This window comes from Lipotes vexillifer, unplaced genomic scaffold (genome assembly GCF_000442215.2).
Source record: "Lipotes vexillifer unplaced genomic scaffold, Lipotes_vexillifer_v1.1 scaffold58, whole genome shotgun sequence".
Lineage (NCBI taxonomy): Eukaryota > Metazoa > Chordata > Mammalia > Artiodactyla > Lipotidae > Lipotes > Lipotes vexillifer.
In genome coordinates, this window is record NW_006781997.1 from 1,070,119 (window position 1) to 1,088,258 (window position 18,140).

At 39.1% G+C, this 18,140-nt stretch overlaps 1 pseudogene; it reads right to left on the minus strand.

The window, feature by feature from the left end:
- Positions 1-13,747, minus strand: part of LOC103087006 (TNF receptor-associated factor 1 pseudogene) — an 84,236-nt pseudogene extending 70,489 nt beyond the window's left edge.
- Positions 13,748-18,140: the final 4,393 nt, after the last annotated feature.

Genomic DNA, 18,140 nt, shown 5'->3' on the forward strand with positions numbered 1-18,140 from the left:
GAGTTGCATAGAAAATGGTTTTAGAAAAGTTGAGGATTGTTTTAAAGATATCCTTGTTAAAACTGTCAGAGTGTACCCTAGTAAGAAAGGAGAAAAAGGAACCAGATTGAAAGTTCAGCCAGGGCATGAGTCAACTCAGGATGTGACATAACATAGTAACAGAAAACACTGGGCAAAGATGAATTTTCTTCAACATAGAAAAGTGATATGTGATTTAAAAAGCAGGGAACTGCTGGGGGACAAAAGCTGCCACTGCTCATCTGCATGAGTCTACAAATGTGATAATCATAGTACACATCCATTTTTCTTTTCCATGTCAGTGAATCAGCCTATTCATCGGAACCTATCAGTGACTTTCTTGCTTATGGTGTTATTCCTATTACAATAGTAGCACTCATTCATTAAAGATGACCACAGAGGAAAATGGCCAGAAAACCTATCAAAAAGGGAAATATTTTCAACCTGTAGAAACAAGGTTGCATATATTTTACTCCCTACATTTGATGCCTTTAAATTTCATGCCAAAGAAGTTTACCACGGATTTTTCTTTTTTTTAATGACCAGAAAATACCTAAACTTGGTAAAATGGATAGATTGGATTATTACCTGAGTGAGTCATTTCCACTTGCTGATTCTTTGACTCTAAACACCTTTAAAAGATAATGAAGATTCAACTGGCATTGCTAGATCATACATTGGGCTAGCATGAATTGTCAGTTGATTGTCAGTTGATTATGATGATGGCACTACTTCCTGTGGCTGCAATATATGAAACAATAAACTTTTAAAATACACACACGTACACACATTTAACTGGATGGTAATAATAATCACATAAGAAATAACTGTTGCTACTAAATAATATGTTCTCCCAAAATGTTATGACAGTTACACACAGCACTCCCAGAGTCAGAAACTTCAGGAAAAAAAAAGCAAATTATTTTTTCGATACAAATACTCCTTCACTTAAATGTCTTTCATAAGGATGTGGCCAAGAGAAGATATCTGATCTTCAGAGTATATTATTAATAATCATTTTTTTAGGTAACTTTTTTCCTATCAATTAACCATGGCAATCTTTACCATAAGGCAAATTAGAGACCATGTTGAATTTACAGTCCAAAGACGTGTTTGTTTGTTTGTTTTCCCCTGCTTTGCCGCTAACAACTAGAAGTTTCTTCATAAATAAAGACATTGGACTAAATGATCTATAATATACCTTCTTATTCAAAAATTTTGTGCTGCAGTTATGTTGCATGTGTCTTCTTTTGTTATTTAAGCTTCAAATACCAAGAACATTTAGATTATTTGGCACATTCTGAAATCAGTGAATCCATGAAAAAAATAATATAGCCACGATTTAAAATATTTCACGTTTGTTTTGGATTTCCAAAAATGCAAGCAGTGTCTCATGGTCTTTAGCAGCCATACCCCAAATGTCCACAATAAAGAGATATTTTTAAATTTTCAACTGGTAGAATATATACACAGTACAATATTCAAAAGGAACAAAATTATACAAAAAACAAAGTTCTCTTTCTCACACTGCCACTCAGCTCCCCTCCCAAAATACAATCATTTAAACCAGTTTTTTGTGTATACTCTTTTAAAGATAATCTACGTATTTATAAATAAAGGCACACACATAAATACTAGGGAGATGTATAAGTAGAAGAGCAGAATGTGGCACTGCAAGTGCAACATTCTCCATCCTAGAGCAACAAAAACAAAGAACAATGCACACTCACAAATACGCGCCAAAAGTATTTTAAAAGGTTATGTGAAAAACTTAGTAACTGATGATGCTGTCATAACAGAAAACAAAAAGATAAAGATCGTTAAGGTTTATTTTATGCAAACATAGCAAAAAGCTTAGGAGAAAGCTGCTTTGCCTTTGCAGTGATGTGGTACAGTGGACATAATACTGACTTCATAGAACTGGATTTAGCTATAGGACCTTGGCAAAATAATTAGTTCTCCAGGCCTGCTTCCAACTTCAAAAATGTGATGATCAGCTGCAGCTTATGTAGTCCTGAGGGTCATATAAGATAATGTTTATATGAGATTTGCATATAGAATTCTGTTTTTCACTGCTTTGGAGACCACAGATTTAAATATCTTCCATGTTCCTTTTTTTTAAAAGATAAATGAAAAACACAACAACAAAAATCAAGTAGATAGAATAAAACTGCATGATGACACTCCCCAACAGCCATGTAAAATCCCATGTAAAATGCAATTGGGAATCTCCTCCCAGTTTCCCAGAAATCCCAGCCAGTCAGCTGCACAGGCCCACCACTATCATTCCATCGGCCTTGCAATAAGTTGAGTCTTTCTTTTTCCAATTGATTTTTATTTAACCACACTTATTAGCAATCAGGTGGGGTTCTCCTACATTAGAAAATTATTAAGATAATTTTTCTCCTACACAGAGAATAATTGTCCCATATCTTCAATAAAAAAATTAATTACCTTCAATATACTGTTTAACAAAGCAGATGCAATTAAAATATATTTTAGAATTATGACCTTTTGAAACAAAAACTTTCTAATGGTGAACTCGGAGATATGTAAGAAAAACAGCTATCCAGAATAAGACAATACCCCATTTTACCAAATGACTGCACGTTTGTTGTGCATGTAAAGCAGTCCAACTGAAAACTGGACGTTTGTGGACTTATGTATCTAAGCCTTGAGTTAATCAGGGTTTTTTGGGGTTTTCTGGTATTTTTGTTTGTTTGTTTTTGACCTAGAGGCACTCTGGGCTTGTTCAAGGGCCACACCCTCATTCATAATCTATTCCAAAAATATTATCTCATTGAAATGCATTGCATCATTCCCTTGATACTGATTTTTCATGGATATTTAATTCTTTCAACATAAAGTTATTAAATCAAAAAGAAATGAGCAAAAAATTAAATAAATACAGAAAAATCTCTACTGTCATGGGTAACAAGAATTTATCAAAAGTTTTCTTCTTTCTCTCACTTGTACAACCAGAAGAAATGCAGGGAGGGATCAGTGACAAGTCCAGCTCTCGGATTAAGTTGTGCAAACTCTCCAAGATATTCTTGAAATAAGTATAAATGTGAGTGATTCTGGCAGGGGCCCCAAGAACACATCAGATAGATAACTTTTTCATAAATCCACAGATCTGTGACAGTAACAACATTAATGTAGAAACAAGGGCAAAGAAAGTATCATTTTTATGAAACTATTCATGGTGTTATAAACAAGGTCATGATAAACTGTGCTTAATCAGAATTAGACATGTAGGCCTGGTTCAGGGTCAAAAAGCATAAGCATTCTGCAGAACACAATCAGTCATTTTTGTGAACTTGTTCATGCTAGAAATACACCCTTGAACCACCTCTGATAGGTACCTACTCAGAAATTAGAAATAAACTTGAGTTAAGGGAATATGACAGAGATAAGATTTTTAAAAAATATTTTTAAATGTTGAATAATTATTGCCTTTTGAAAACAGTATGAATTTTCATTAGACTACACATAACTGAGTCTCTGTAGTGATTAATAAATTTCAGAATAATTTATATGAGTACAGAGCTCTATGAAGGACTAATAACAAAAACAGCATTAATAAGATTATTCATCAATGACATAAAAAATAAATATAACTGCTCATATCTAGCTCCCTCTCCACCCTCAACCTTTTTTCATTCTCCCCTAAATCTTCTTCTAGTTCCAAACAGTATTGTTTGAGTTTCCTTATAAGTTTAGCTAAGAAGAACAGCAATTTCTACAAGCTATCAAATAACTCACTTAAAATAATTAGGACATTTTTTCCCCTTTAAATTATGTTTACACTCTCTTCTGCCTTAAAGTAATGGCAAATCACATATCTGTTTATTAACAAAATGGAGGAAATAAAATTCTAATCCATGTAAAACTAAACAACAGGGCTCAAATTAAAATAATGTTTTAAAATCATTAGATAGCCTAAGAGAAAAAATAACTTCAAATATCTCCACTAATTTGAGTATTATACACTGGAATAAAAATTATTATCAACATTAATTCACTATGATTTATAAATTTTCTCAATTATCTGTTGCAAATAATAATGGCATCTAACATTTTTTGTAAATCTATGGGCCAGATATATACTTAATTTAATCCTCATAACAACTCTATAAGTATTAGGATCCTTTATTTAGCAGATAAAGAAAATAAGGTTAAGAGAAGTTAAGAAATTTGCCAAAAGTCCTACACCTCCTAGGTGCCTGAGATCAGAACTCTGTTATAGGTTAACCATGCTTCTTCAGTTAAGAATCATTCTTTTCTCTTAGAAACAAGGTTCTAAGAAAAATATAGTGATAAGTCTCTATAAAGGGATTTATGACATTACTGATGGTTTCTGCAGGATTTTTCTTTGAATGAATCACACTTTATAAGCATCTTCAAATTATCCTATACCTAATAAAGCAAAGTTAGTAAGAACTATTACCCATATATCATGTAATTTTTTTTTCCTTAAGTTTTGTGACTTCCTTGGACTCTTTGAAGGATATACACTAAGTTTGTTGCGTGATGTGCAAATATACTTAAGTTTCTGAAACAGTCTGGCTTAAAAGGGACCAAAATATTGAGTAAAAGCTATTCTATCCAGCACTTTAAATATCATTTATGGGGGGGAGCTTCAAGATGGCGGAAGAGTAAGATGTGGAGATCACCTTCCTCCCCACACACACATCAGAAATACATCTACATGTGGAACAACTACAGAACACCTACTGAACGCTGGCAGAAGACCTCAGACCTCCCAAAAGGCAAGAAAATCCCAACACACCTGGGTAGTGCAAAAGAAAAAACAGAGATAAAAGAATAGGGATGCGACCTGAACCAGTGGGAGGGAGCTGTGAAGGAGGAAAGGTTTCCACACACTAGAAGCCCTTTCGCAGGCGGAGCCTGCAGGTGGCGGAGGGGGAGCTTCGGGGCCGCGGAGGAGAGCGCAGCAACGGGGGTGCGGAGGGCAAAGCGGGGAGATTCCCGCACAGAGGATCAGGGCCGACCGGCACTCACCAGCCCGAGAGGCTTGTGTGCTCACCCGCCGGGGCGGGCAGGGGCTGGGAACTGAGGCTCGGGCTTCGGAGATTGGATCCCAGGGAGAGGACCGGGGTCGGTTGCGTGAACACAGCCTGTAGGAAGCTAGTGCGCCACGGCTAGCCGGGAGGGAGTCTGGGGAAAAGTCTGGACCTGCCGAAGAGGGAATAGACTTTTTCTTGCCTCTTTGCTTCCTGGTGTGCGAGGAGAGGGGATTAAGAGCGCTGCTTAAAGGAGCTCCAGAGACGGGCGCGAACCGCGGCTAACAGCGCGGACCCCAGAGATAGGCATGAGATGCTAAGGCTGCTGCTGGAGCCATCAAGAAGCCTGTGTGCAAGCACAGGTCACTATCCCCACCTCCCTTCCCAGGAGCCTGTGCAGCCCGCCACTGTCAGGGTCCCATGATCCAGGGACAACTTCCCAGGGAGAACACATGGCACGCCTCGGGCTGGTGCAACGTCACGCTGGCCTCTACTGCTGCAGGCTCGCCCCGCATCCATACGGCTCCTTACCCCGCGGCCTGAGTGAGCCAGAGCCCCCGAATCAGCTGCTCCTTTAACCCCTTCCTGTCTGAGCGAAGAACAGACGCCCTCAGGCAACTTACACACAGAGGCGGGGCCAATTCCAAAGCTGAACCCCAGGAGCTGTGTGAACAAAGAGGAGAAAGGGAAATCTCTCCCAGCAGCCTCAGGAGCAGCAGATTAAATCTCCACAATCAACTTGATGTACCCTGCATCTGTGGAATACCTGAATAGACAACGAATCATTGTTTATCTCAAATAAACAACCTAACCTTACACCTAAAGCAATTAGAGAAAGCAGAACAAAAAAACCCAAAGTTAGCAGAAGGAAAGAAATCATAAAGATCAGATTAGAAATAAATGAAAAAGAAATGAAGGAAACAATAGCAAAGATCAATAAAACTAAAAGCTTGTTCTTTGAGAAGATAAAGTTGATAAACCATTAGCCAGACTCATCAAGAGAAGAAGGGAGAAGACGCAGATCAATAGAATTAGAAATTGAAAAGGAGAAGTAACAACTGACACTGCAGAAATACAAAGGATCATGAGAGATTACTACAAGCAACTATATGCCAAGAAAATGGACAACCTGGGAGAAATGGACAAATTCTTAGAAATGCAAACTTCCATGCCTGAACCAAGAAGAAATAGAAAATATGAACAGACCAATCACAAGCAGAGAAACTGAGACGGTGACTAAAAATCTTCCAACAAACAAAAGCCCAAGACCAGATGGCTTCACAGGTGAATCCTATCAAACATTTAGAGAAGAGCTAACACCTATCCTTCTCAAACTCTTCCAAAATATAGCAGAGGGAGGAACACTCCCAAACTCATTCTACGATGCCACCATCACCCTGATACCAAAAGCAGATAAAAATGTCACAAAGAAAGAAAACTACAGGCCAATATCACAGATGAGCATAGATGCAAAAATCCTCAACAAAACATATGCAAACAGAATCCAACAGCACATTAAAAGGATCATACACCATGATCAAGTGGGGTTTATCCCAGGGATACAAGGATTCTTCAATATACGCAAATCAATCAACGTGATACACCATATAAACAAATTGAAGAAGAAAAACCATATGATCATCTCAGTAGATGCAGAAAAAGCTTCCAACAAAATTCAACACACATTTATGAAAAAACCCTCCAGAAAGTAGGCATAGAGGGAACTTACCTCAAACATAATAAAGGCCATATATGACAAAATCACAGCCAACATCATCCTCAATGGTGAAAAACTGAAACCATTTCCACTAAGATCAGGAACAAGACAAGGTTGCCCACTGTCACCACTCTTATTCAACATAGTTTTGGAAGTTTTAGCCACAGAAATCAGAGAAGAAAAAGAAATAAAAGGAATCCAAATTGGAAAAGAAGAAGTAAAGCTGTCACTGTTTGCAGATGACATGATACTATACATAGAGTATCCTAAAGATACTACCAGAAAACTACTAGAGCTAATCAATGAATGTGGTAAAGTAGCAGGGTACAAAATTAATGCACAGAAATCTCTTGCATTCCTATACACTAATGATGAAAAATCTGAAAGTGAAATTAAGAAAACACTCCCATTTACCATTGCAAAAAAAAAAAAGAATAAAATATCTAGGAATAAACCTACCTAAGGAGACAAAAGACCTGTATGCAGAAAATTATAAGATACTGATGAAAGAAATTAAAGATGATATAAACAGATGGAGAGATATGCCATGTTCTTGGATTGGAAGAATCAACACTGTGAAAATGACTATACTACCCAAAGCAATCTACAGATTCAATGCAATCCCTATCAAACTACCACTGGCATTTTTCACAGAATTAGAACAAAAAATTTCACAATCTGTATGGAAACACAAAAGACCCCAAATAGCACAAGCAATCTTGAGAAAGAAAAATGGAGCTGGAGGAATCAGGCTCCCTGACCTCAGACTACACTACAAAGCTACAGTAATCAAGACAGTGTGGTACTGGCACAAAAACAGAAATGTAGATCAATGGAACAGGATATAAATCCCAGAGATTAACCCACGTACATATGGACATCTTATCTTTGATAAAGGAGGCAAGAATATACAGTGGAGAAAAGACAGCCTCTTCAATAAGTGGTGCTGGGAAAACTGGACAGCTACATGTAAAAGATTGAAATTAGAACATTCCCTAACACCATACAGAAAAATAAACTCAAAATGGATTAAAGACCTAAATGTAAGATCAGACACTATCAAACTCTTAGAGGAAAACATAGGCAGAACACTCTATGACATAAATCACAGCAAAAGTCTTTTTGACCCACCTCGTAGAGAAATGGAAATAAAAACAAAAATAAACAGGGCTTCCCTGGTGGCACAGTGGTCGAGAGTCCACCTGCCGATGCAGGGGACACGGGTTTGTGCCCTGGTCCGGGAAGATCCCACATACCATGAAGCGGCTAGGCCCGTGAGACGTGGTCGCTGAGCCTGCGCGTCTGGAGCCTGTGCTCCGCAATGGGAGAGGCCACAACAGTGAGAGGCCCGTGTACCGCAAAAAATAATAAATAAATAAATAAATAAATAAACAAATGGGACCTAATGAAAATTCAAAGCTTTTGCACAGCAAAGGAAACCATAAAGAAGATGAAAAGACAACCCTCAGAATGGGAGAAATTATTTGTAAATGAAGGAACTGACCAAGGATTATTCTTCAAAAATTTATAAGCAGCTCATGCAGGTCAATATCAAAAAAACAAACAACCCAATCCATAAATGGGCAGAAGACCTAAATAGACATTTCTCCAATGAAGATATACAGATTGCCAACAAACACATGAAAGAATGCTCAACATCATTTATCATTAGAGAAATGCAAATCAAAACTACAATGAGATATCGTCTCACACCGGTCTGAATGGCCATTATCAAAAAATCTACAAACAATAAATGCTGGAGAGGGTGTGGAGAAAAGGCAACCCTCTTGCTCTTTTGGTGGGAATGTAAATTGATACAGCCACTATGGAGAACAGTATGGAGGTTCATTAAAAAACTAAAAATAGAACTACGATACGACCCAGCAACCCCACTACTGGGCATATACCCTGAGAAAACCATAATTCAAAAAGAGTCATGTACCAAAATGTTCATTGCAGCTCTATTTACAATAGCCCGGAGATGGAAACAACCTAAGTCAACAGATGAATGGATAAAGAAGATGTGGCACATATATACAATGGAATAGTTCTCAGCCATAAGAAGAAATGAAATTGAGTCATTTGTAGTGAGGTGGATGGACCTAGATTCTGTCATACCGAGTGAAGTAAATCAGAAAGAGAAAAACAAATACCGTATGCTAACACATATATATGGGATCTAAAAATCAAACAACAAAAAATGGTCATGAAGAACCTAAGGGCAAGACGGCAATAAAGACGCAGACCTACTAGAGAATGGACTTGAGGATATGGCGAGGGGGAAGGTTAAGCTGGGACTAAGTGAGAGCATGGCATGGACATATATACACTACCAAACGTAAGGTAGATAGCTAGTGGGAAGCAGCCACATAGCACAGGGAGATCAGCTCGGTGCTTTATGACCACCTAGAGGGGTGGGATAGGGAGGGTGGGAGGGAGGGAGATGCAAGTGGGAAGAGATATGGGGACATATGTATATGTATAACTGATTCACTTTGTTATAAAGCAGAAGCTAACACACCATTGTAAAGCAATTATACTCCAATAAAGATGTTAAATATATATATATCATTTATAATTATACATATATAATTATGTCCTAATTTTTGCCAATAATGAAAAACTAATGGTAGCTATTATTATAAATAGCAAATGTGAAAAAAGATTGAAATTAGACAAAATTTAATAAATACATTTAAACTGAAATTATTGAGGAAGGAATTGTTTTATACATGTAAATTTTACAGGAAGTTTAGATTAGCCATTTTAACTGATGCCCTGTGTTTTCCAAAGATCCTGGATAGTCTTCCTTGGGAGCCATTTGCCACCTGAGCTCTGTCGGTTATAATTGTAAGAATGGATCTTCCACATGCCTGTTCCTTCAGGAGGAACCAAATGAGGCCCGGATAGACATTTTCCCACCCAGAGAGAGAAAATGGTCTTCTTTCCAATTTTTGGTCGCTGCTGCTTTTCTCTGTTGACAGGTGTTGCTTGTTGTTTACCGTCCCTCCACTTGCCCTCTGCTCAGCCCTACCCCCTCCTTCTCATCACCATCACCTACTTTCTCTGCTTTGCCTTTTCCCTTTGTTCTTCTGTCTTCAATTGTTTCTCCTGCTCTTCTTGGCTTTCACCCCACAAATGTAATATTTTACGTTTGTGAACTTCACCAGCTTGCCATAGCAAATCTTTCTTTTTTATTGATGAAGTAGATGAGAAGAAATCCTTGTTTGAGCTTTCATTCTTTGCAGACACTTTCATTGTTTTCGGGATTTAAGGGAAGTTTCCTGCTCTCAAAGGTTTTTCTTGTATCTTGATTTGAGATCAAAGCTATTCTGATGTGATGAGTTTGAGTTGCATCCACTTGGCTAAACTTGAACTACATTTCCCATAATTTTCTTTCCTGCAGATTCTTAGCATAGTCCACAGGAAGCATTTGCACAGGAAGCCAGAAGTGAAAGATGGACCATAGTCCTTTACATTCAGGAGGTCAGTGCAGGGCCTCCGGCACTGCTGTCTTATCTGCTGGTTTGTGCGTTGGCAGAAAGCAGCAACTGGGCTGACAGCATCTGCAGCTTCTGCTAAAGCTCCTCTGAATCCTAGGCCAGGTGCAGTGAAGGGAACTAGTTTCTCCTGCAGGATGCCCCACTCATGGAAGCTGGGAGCTTGGAGGTAGTGGCAGGATGAACTATGTACCTTCACTGTCCTAACTCAGGGCTGTATCAGCTTCTCAGCCATATGTCAGGGACCTTGATCACCACCCATTTCCCTCTGTCCATTACACTCATGGTATCATACCGATTGGATTAACTGAGCAGGAAATAGTGATAACCCCAGACACATGAGTGTGACAACTGTGTGCCAGCTGGTGAGAAATAAATCCTACAGAAATTCAGTGAAATTTCTGGAAGTTAGTCTTCCAAAATGAATTGCAATTTGCTGTGTCTGGCTCTCCCTACCATTAAGAAAGAGACATAATGCCACTAGACATCTCTGGATTTTGAAGGCAACATACTTGGCATTTGAAGGTGCCACTCCAACCCATTTACAGAGCAACCCAAAAAGCTGCCAGTTTTAGGGGGGCCCAGAACAGAAGAAGGCTTTGCAGCAGTCCCAGGCTACCATGTAAGCCGCAATGCCGTTTGGACTGTATGGCCCTAGAGATCTGAAAGTGGTAGGACGGGATGTAGTATGTGGCCTTTGACAGTCCCGTACAGGTGAATTACAGCACAAAGTATTCAGATTTTGTAAAAAAAAAGAAAGAAAGAAAAAGAAAGAAAGAAAGAAAAAATAGCTATGCCTTCTTCAGTGGAAAGTTACTACCACTGTCCTTTTGAAAATCAGATTCTCACTTGCCACTGAACCTTAATAGAGGCTGAACCCTTGAACATGGGCCACCAGATTACTAAGCGACGTGAGTGTTTATCTTGGCTTTTATGTCCTACTAAGCCCTAAAGATAGGCACATACAGCAGTACTCCATCATTATATGAAAGTGGTATACAAGATCCAACTTGATCAGGTCCTGAAAATGCAAAGAAGGCACATGAGTAAGTGACACAGTTGCTCATGACCAATGTTTCTGTCACAAAGCCTTCTCGTTCTCCACCTTAAGGGGAGTTTCCTATGATTAGTTAATTGGGGAAGTAAGAGTTGGGTCTTGGGTTGAAGGTGGTTCTGTGTGATAAGCTGGCTATACCTGACAAGCAGACAACTACAGCAGCTCCAATCTGAGGTACCTTGTAAGACAGTGGTGAAGAAAATCCTCTCAGTGTGCAGAACTGAGTAATACAGCTGGCTGTTCATTCTACCTGGAAAGGAAGACTGCCAGAAATGTGCATTCATACCACCTCATCAGCAGCAGCTAAGGATTTGGCTGAATTGTCAGGCAGTTGGAAAGAACATAACTGAAAATTTGGTAAGACGGAGACCTCTATGAATGTGTACAAGATGTGAAGATATGTATCTACATGGTCACCAAAGAGAAACCTTAGTGGAGGAGGATATTAATAAGTGGTGTATAAGATGACCCACCATATGTACAATAGCCATCCTCTTTCCTCAATCATCCCTACACTTGACCAATAGGCTCCTGAAAAAGTACTAATGGAAGCAAGGATGGAAGTTATACATAGCCACAGCAGCATGGATTTCCCTCACTTATGGTGATCTGATTACAGCCACTAAATGCCCAATCTGACAGCAGCACAGACCAACATGGAGTCTCCAATATGCCACCATTCATTTGGGGGTGGGAGGGGAGGGAACAGAATCAGCCAGGCTTGCAGGATCTTAGTTCCCCGACCAGGCATAAAACCGGGCCCCAGCAGTGGAATCACAGAGTCCTAAGCACTGGACGGCCAGGAAACTCCCTAGTGATAGATTAACTGCATAAAACCACCTCTGTCATGGAAGGTATAGTGCTTTGTTCTCACTGGGGTAAACACTTGTACTGTATATAAATTTGTTTCCTTCCCCACAATTCTTATGCCAAAACTATCATCTTCTAACATACAAAATATCTTATTCTCAGCATTGTTCTAACCAAGAAACTCATTTTACAGCCTATGAAATCTGTTGATGGGTTTATGACCATTGAATTCACTGGTTTTTCCATCTTCCCTGCCATCGTGAAATGGAAGGCTGAACAAATAGTGGAATAGACTTTTGAAGACTTAATTATGGTACCAGCTAGGCGGCCACACCTTGCAGAATTGCTGTGACCTCTGGAATGGGGTACATACCCTCATTCAGAGACAAGTATATGATACTGTTTCTCCTCTAGGCAGGATTTAGGGCTCTGGGACTCAAGCAGTATACAAGGAAGTGGCTGCTCTAATGATTACTACTAGTGATCACTAATAAAATGTTTGCTTCCTGTTCTTGTACTCTGAGCTCTGTTGGTCTAGGGGAAGTTACCAAGGGGGGCAAGTCTTCTGCCAGTGGGACACAGCAGTAGTTCCATTAAACTGGAAATGAGACTGTCACCACACCTCTTTTATACTTCTTAAATCAAAGAATCAACAGGTAACAGATAACAGATGCCTGATCCTAAAATCAAGGGGAAATTGAGTTACTACTATGCAGTGCGGGGAGAGAATAGTATGTCTAGGGTGTAGATTTCCTGAGATGACTCCTTTTACCTCCAAGGAGATAAATATATAAATAAATAAATAAAATAGTCCAATACAAGCAGGACGGCATAGAGCATAGAACCTTTGGGAATGAATACTAGTTAACATTATAGCTCAATATTTAACTTACTTTGTATCAAAGGGGAAATGTGATTCAGTTAGAAAAGAAATGAAAATCATTGCGAGATAAAGGATTTTATATCTTTATAGGGGGGATATTAGTGTGTTTCCAGTTGTATAAAGGATAGTTGTTTTATGTTAGGTGGAAGTAAGTTTCTCCTATTGTCATTACTTGGAAGTTAAGTGTGGTTTAAAAAGGTGTATTTGGATGGCAAGTTAACCAAGGTTAAACTATGGTGGATTCATATTATGCTAATTTAATAAAGCTGAAACTTCAGTACTTAGAACTCCCTTCCCTGCATAGTTCATAGTTAACATGGGCCAAAAGGAACATCTTGCACAAGATTTGGAAGGTGGAAATGAAAGAGCAAACATATTCCTCAAGCAGTTGGTGCAGGGAACAAGGCAGTGCTGCATCACACACACATCACCGCTTATCTACTGATTTGCACCATTGGCAGGAGGCTGCATGGGCGGGACCTCAACATTTCCAGCTCCTGCTGGATCTTCTGATTCAGCTTCTCTCACTTCTGAGCCAAGTGCATGTTTAGCTCCCAGGAGAAGGGCTTTGGTTTCTCTTGCAAAATGGTCCCCTCCTAGAAGCTGGAAGTTTGGAGGCCAAGAGACACTGACAGGAGTTCCCGTCCTTGTGCTTTCTGGCTTAGCTTCACAAGCTCTGGCTTTTCCTTGCTTCTCCCACTTCACGTTCATACACCCCTCTCGACTGCTTGCCATATGAACTTCAGACTCCAGTGCCAGACACAGAAATAACAGCTCCCACAATTATATTATGAGATCAAATCCCTACAATAAATCTTTTATTTTATATGTTTAATTTCCTAGTGTCCCAGTTTCTCTGATTGATACTCCTGAATGCCAAAAGCCTGGTTGCCAGATAATCAGAGTGTTTCCCTATATGTACAGTGCCCTGAAAGGCTTTAGAAAAGATGGGAGAAATTTTTTTCTTTTTTTTGGCCGCCCTGCACAGCTTGTGGGATCTCAGTTCCCCAACCAGGGATTGAACCCCGGGCCACGGCAGTGATACCAGGGGGCAAAGTGGGAGAGGGATAAATTGGGAGATTGGTACTGACATATACACACTACTATATATAAAATAGATAACTAATAAGGTCCTACTGTACAGCACAGGCAACTTTGCTCAATATTCTGTAATGGCCTATATAGGAAAAGAATCTAAAAAAGAGTGGGTATATGTATATGTGTAACGGATTCACTTTGCTGTACAGCAGAAAGTAACACAACATTGTAAATCAACTAACATATACTCTAATAAAAAAAAAGGTTCATCATTCCTAAAAAATATGGATAATTAGTTCATCTACATACTTTTATTCTGGTATTATCCTTTGGTTATTTTATTAATATGCTTTAAATATCCACCTAAAATCTACATTTCTTAAAGGCCAGAAATGTATTTTATTCTTTCAAAAAATCCACTAAGATAAATAAATATTTGGGTACATAATAAAAAAAGAAAAAAAAAAGAAAAGATGGGGTAAATGGGAGACAAGGTCCTTGGCTTCAAAGATTCGAGAAATTAAAGACAAACTTTTCACAATGATTCCTGATTTTGAACTATGTCAAATAACAATAGTCTCTTGCAGTAATTTTAATGCCATTTTCTTAGTTGAAGGAGGTGGGCTGGATCTGCAAGTGACCCAGGAATGTGCCCAGGCAATTACTTTTTAAAAAATATTCACCACCTGGAACTTCCCTGGTGGTCCAGTAGTTAAGACTCTGTGCTTCCACTGCAGGGGGAATGGGGCACAGGTTCAATCCCTGGTCAGAGAACTAAGATCCTGCATGCCACGTGGGCAAAAACAATAAGGAAGAATATTCACCATCTGAGATTGCATTGTCATTATATGCCTCTTCTCTTTAAAAATTAAGTGCAGAAAATTAAAATCAAGCAGTTTTAGGAAGCTAGTAGTTTGATTTACAATGATGGAGCACTTTCACCCCATAATATACCTTTAAGCCTATTCCAGAAAAGGAACACTGAAGAGTAATCAAAGATTGGTTGAAAATTAAACCTCAAGCTCTGTTCAGTCTAATAAAGACAAGATGGCAAGAATTAGCCAACATTTCTATAGGAAGGGGAGTATTTCTCCACTGAAAGATGGATCTCCATGTCTGGGATGCCAGGTTTATTTTCACATGTGGTTGGACAACACTTCCCAAACTGTCTCAGCATACACTATTGACTGTCATGGTGGTTACGTTTCATCCAAAGAAAACTGCATCAAAGACCATCTGTCTTATTTGATAATTCTGCATGTCTTTTAGCAAATTGTCATTTTTATTTCTTAAAGGAAAAATCCAAGTGAATTCTGTGTACAAGCTCATCTGGCGTACATATCTGCTAAACCTGAATTTAACTAAAATTTAGCATGTATTTCCTTTAATATAATGTGAATCTGCACCAAAAATAAATTAAGGTAGATCAACATCCCAATTCAAATTTTTCACTAAAAGCAAAGACTTAAACGTTTTAGATGACTGTAAAATCATCATAATGGTGAAAATACCACAAGTTTTAGTCCTTGAAGGCAAAAGCAAAATTGATAAAGATTTACCCCTCATATTTTTATTTTTCTTCTTTCTAGGAATGAAATTTTATACTCAGTAGGTTTTATATTTCTGGTTATTACAACCAATTTCTCTCTACTTTCAAGGCTTATTTGAATAACTTGAAGTTATCCAAAGATGCTGTTTCCATGTGTGTGCAATGACGATCATGGTTACTGATACTTCTGCCACAGGTTCTATACGTCAAAATTATGGTATGGCTGGCAGCTCACAGTGAAATATGAATTCCCTGCTGTTCCAGAGGCCATTCTCCTAAGGAACATGCATTACTATCAAGGAGGTTGTCTTAGTCTGTTCTGACTGCTGTAACAGAATATCACAGATTACCCTTTCCTCAGCTTCCTCAGAGGAAGGTAAGGCCACGTTGGGGTGAGGCCCTCACTTCATCTGGCAACTAGCACCGCGCCCAGCAGCCCTTGCCCAGCCCTTGCCCACACCATAGCCTCCGTTTCCGAGCTCACCTGCATCTACTCGGCCCTCATCCTGCACGACGATGAGGTGACGGTCACAGAGGATAAGATCAATGCCCTCATTAAAGCAGCTGGTATAAATGCTGAACCTTTCTGGGTAGGCTTGTTTGCAAAGGCTCTGGCCAATGTCAACATCGGAAGCCTCATCTGCAATGTCGGGACTGGTGGACCTGCCCCAGTGGCCGGTGCTGCACCAGCAAGAGGTCCTGCCCCCTTCACCACTGCTGCCCCAGCTAAAAATGATAAGGAGAGATCCATACGTGAAATGTGAAGTTTTAAAACCACCTTTTGGAAAAGAGAAAAACGAATTGAAAGAAGTCAAAATATTTATGCAGCAAAACAACTTGATATATTGCTACAAATTCAAATAAAATGTGTCAAATCCTTAAAAAAGAAAAGAAAAGAAAAAAGAATACCATAGACTGGGTGGCTTATAAACAACAGAAATTTATTTCTAATAGTCCTGGAGGCTGAGAAGTCCACAACCAAGTCACCAATAGATTCAGTGTCTGGTGAGGACTCACCTCCTTGTTCATAGACAGCTGCATTATTGCTGTGTTCTCACATGACAGAAGTAGGGGAAGGGAGCTCTCTAGGATATCTTTTCTACGGGCCCTTATCCCATTCATGAGGGCGCCACCTTCATTACCTAATCACCTCCCAGTAGCCCCACCTCCTAATACCATCACACTCTGGGTTAGGCTTCAACATCTGAATTTGGGGGGCATGCAGACTAACCTGTGCTATAGAGCACAGGTAGATTAAAAGAAGAAGCTGGAGTTACGTTGTGCCTGAGGCCCAGGAAAGAGAAAGGAAAGTTTAATGTCACAGACTTCAACTTACCTCTTGTTTTTCCCAGCTGAAGGTCACGATCACATATCACAGTCCAGCTTCCCAATAACACTCTCCCACTAAGTATATAAACATTACGTGAGTCTATTCCTGGAAATACTCGAGGAATACCCTTCTCAATCTCCCACACATTCAATTACTTTCTGATTGTTTATGAGAAGCTTTTTCCAAACCAAGAGTTCCCACATGTTCCCTATAAGACTTCTCTCTGTTCAGCAAGACCTTAAAAAGTATAGACTCCCTAAATAAAGTCTTAAATAAGGTGATTCTTCCTGTGTTTGGTATTCTTGTGTCATTATTGTAACTATATAGCAAAGTTGACTTTATAAATTACTTGTATGTATATTATCTTCTTTGGTATTTTCAAGGATCCTTTAGTCAAAGTAGATTTATATTTCCCCTATTTCTAAATGCAAAAACAAACTAGCTATAGCTAAAGTCACAATTGAAACATAGCCAGATGCTCTAATTCCTATTCCAGTATTCTTCCTGATACCATGCTGCTTTTAACAGGAGGATCCTCTTAAACTGTCTTCCATAAATGACAATCAAACTGAAGTTTTCACAGGCACAAGACATATACTGACCACGGTGCAAATCTGCAGCACTAGGACAACTTTCACAACCTATTCAAACTCAGGACCTCTAAACATTTCACAAAGAGTAAATTCAGAAGACTCCTCTGAGACAGGAATTTCACCTAATTTCTATCTTGTGGGAAAAAATAAGCCAAAGCTTAAAATGAGGTAATAAGTTCCAGGAAATCAAATAGTAAAGAAATAAACCCAATAATCCTTCACCCAGGACTGACACTAGTTCAGGGTTAATCAATATATTGTCTGTGAGGGACTTCCCTGGCGGTCCAGTGGTTAAGACTCCATGCTTCCACTACAGGGGGCACAGGTAATCTCTGGTTGGGGAACTAAGATCCTGCAAGCTGCATGGTGCAGCAAAAAAAAAAAAAAAAAAAAAGATACTGTCTGTGAGCTACCTGTATCAGAAATACCTGGGATGTGTGAGAAGATAACCAGCTCCTGGGCCCCAACACAGATCTATTGAATCAGCATAGGGGCCTTGGAATCTGCATGTTGACACACTTCTCAGGCTATTCGTACGTACACTACTGTTTGAGAATCACTTCACCAACAAAGTTTTGTTCCCATGAGACAAAAAAGAAGCTCTAAAGTAAGACTATG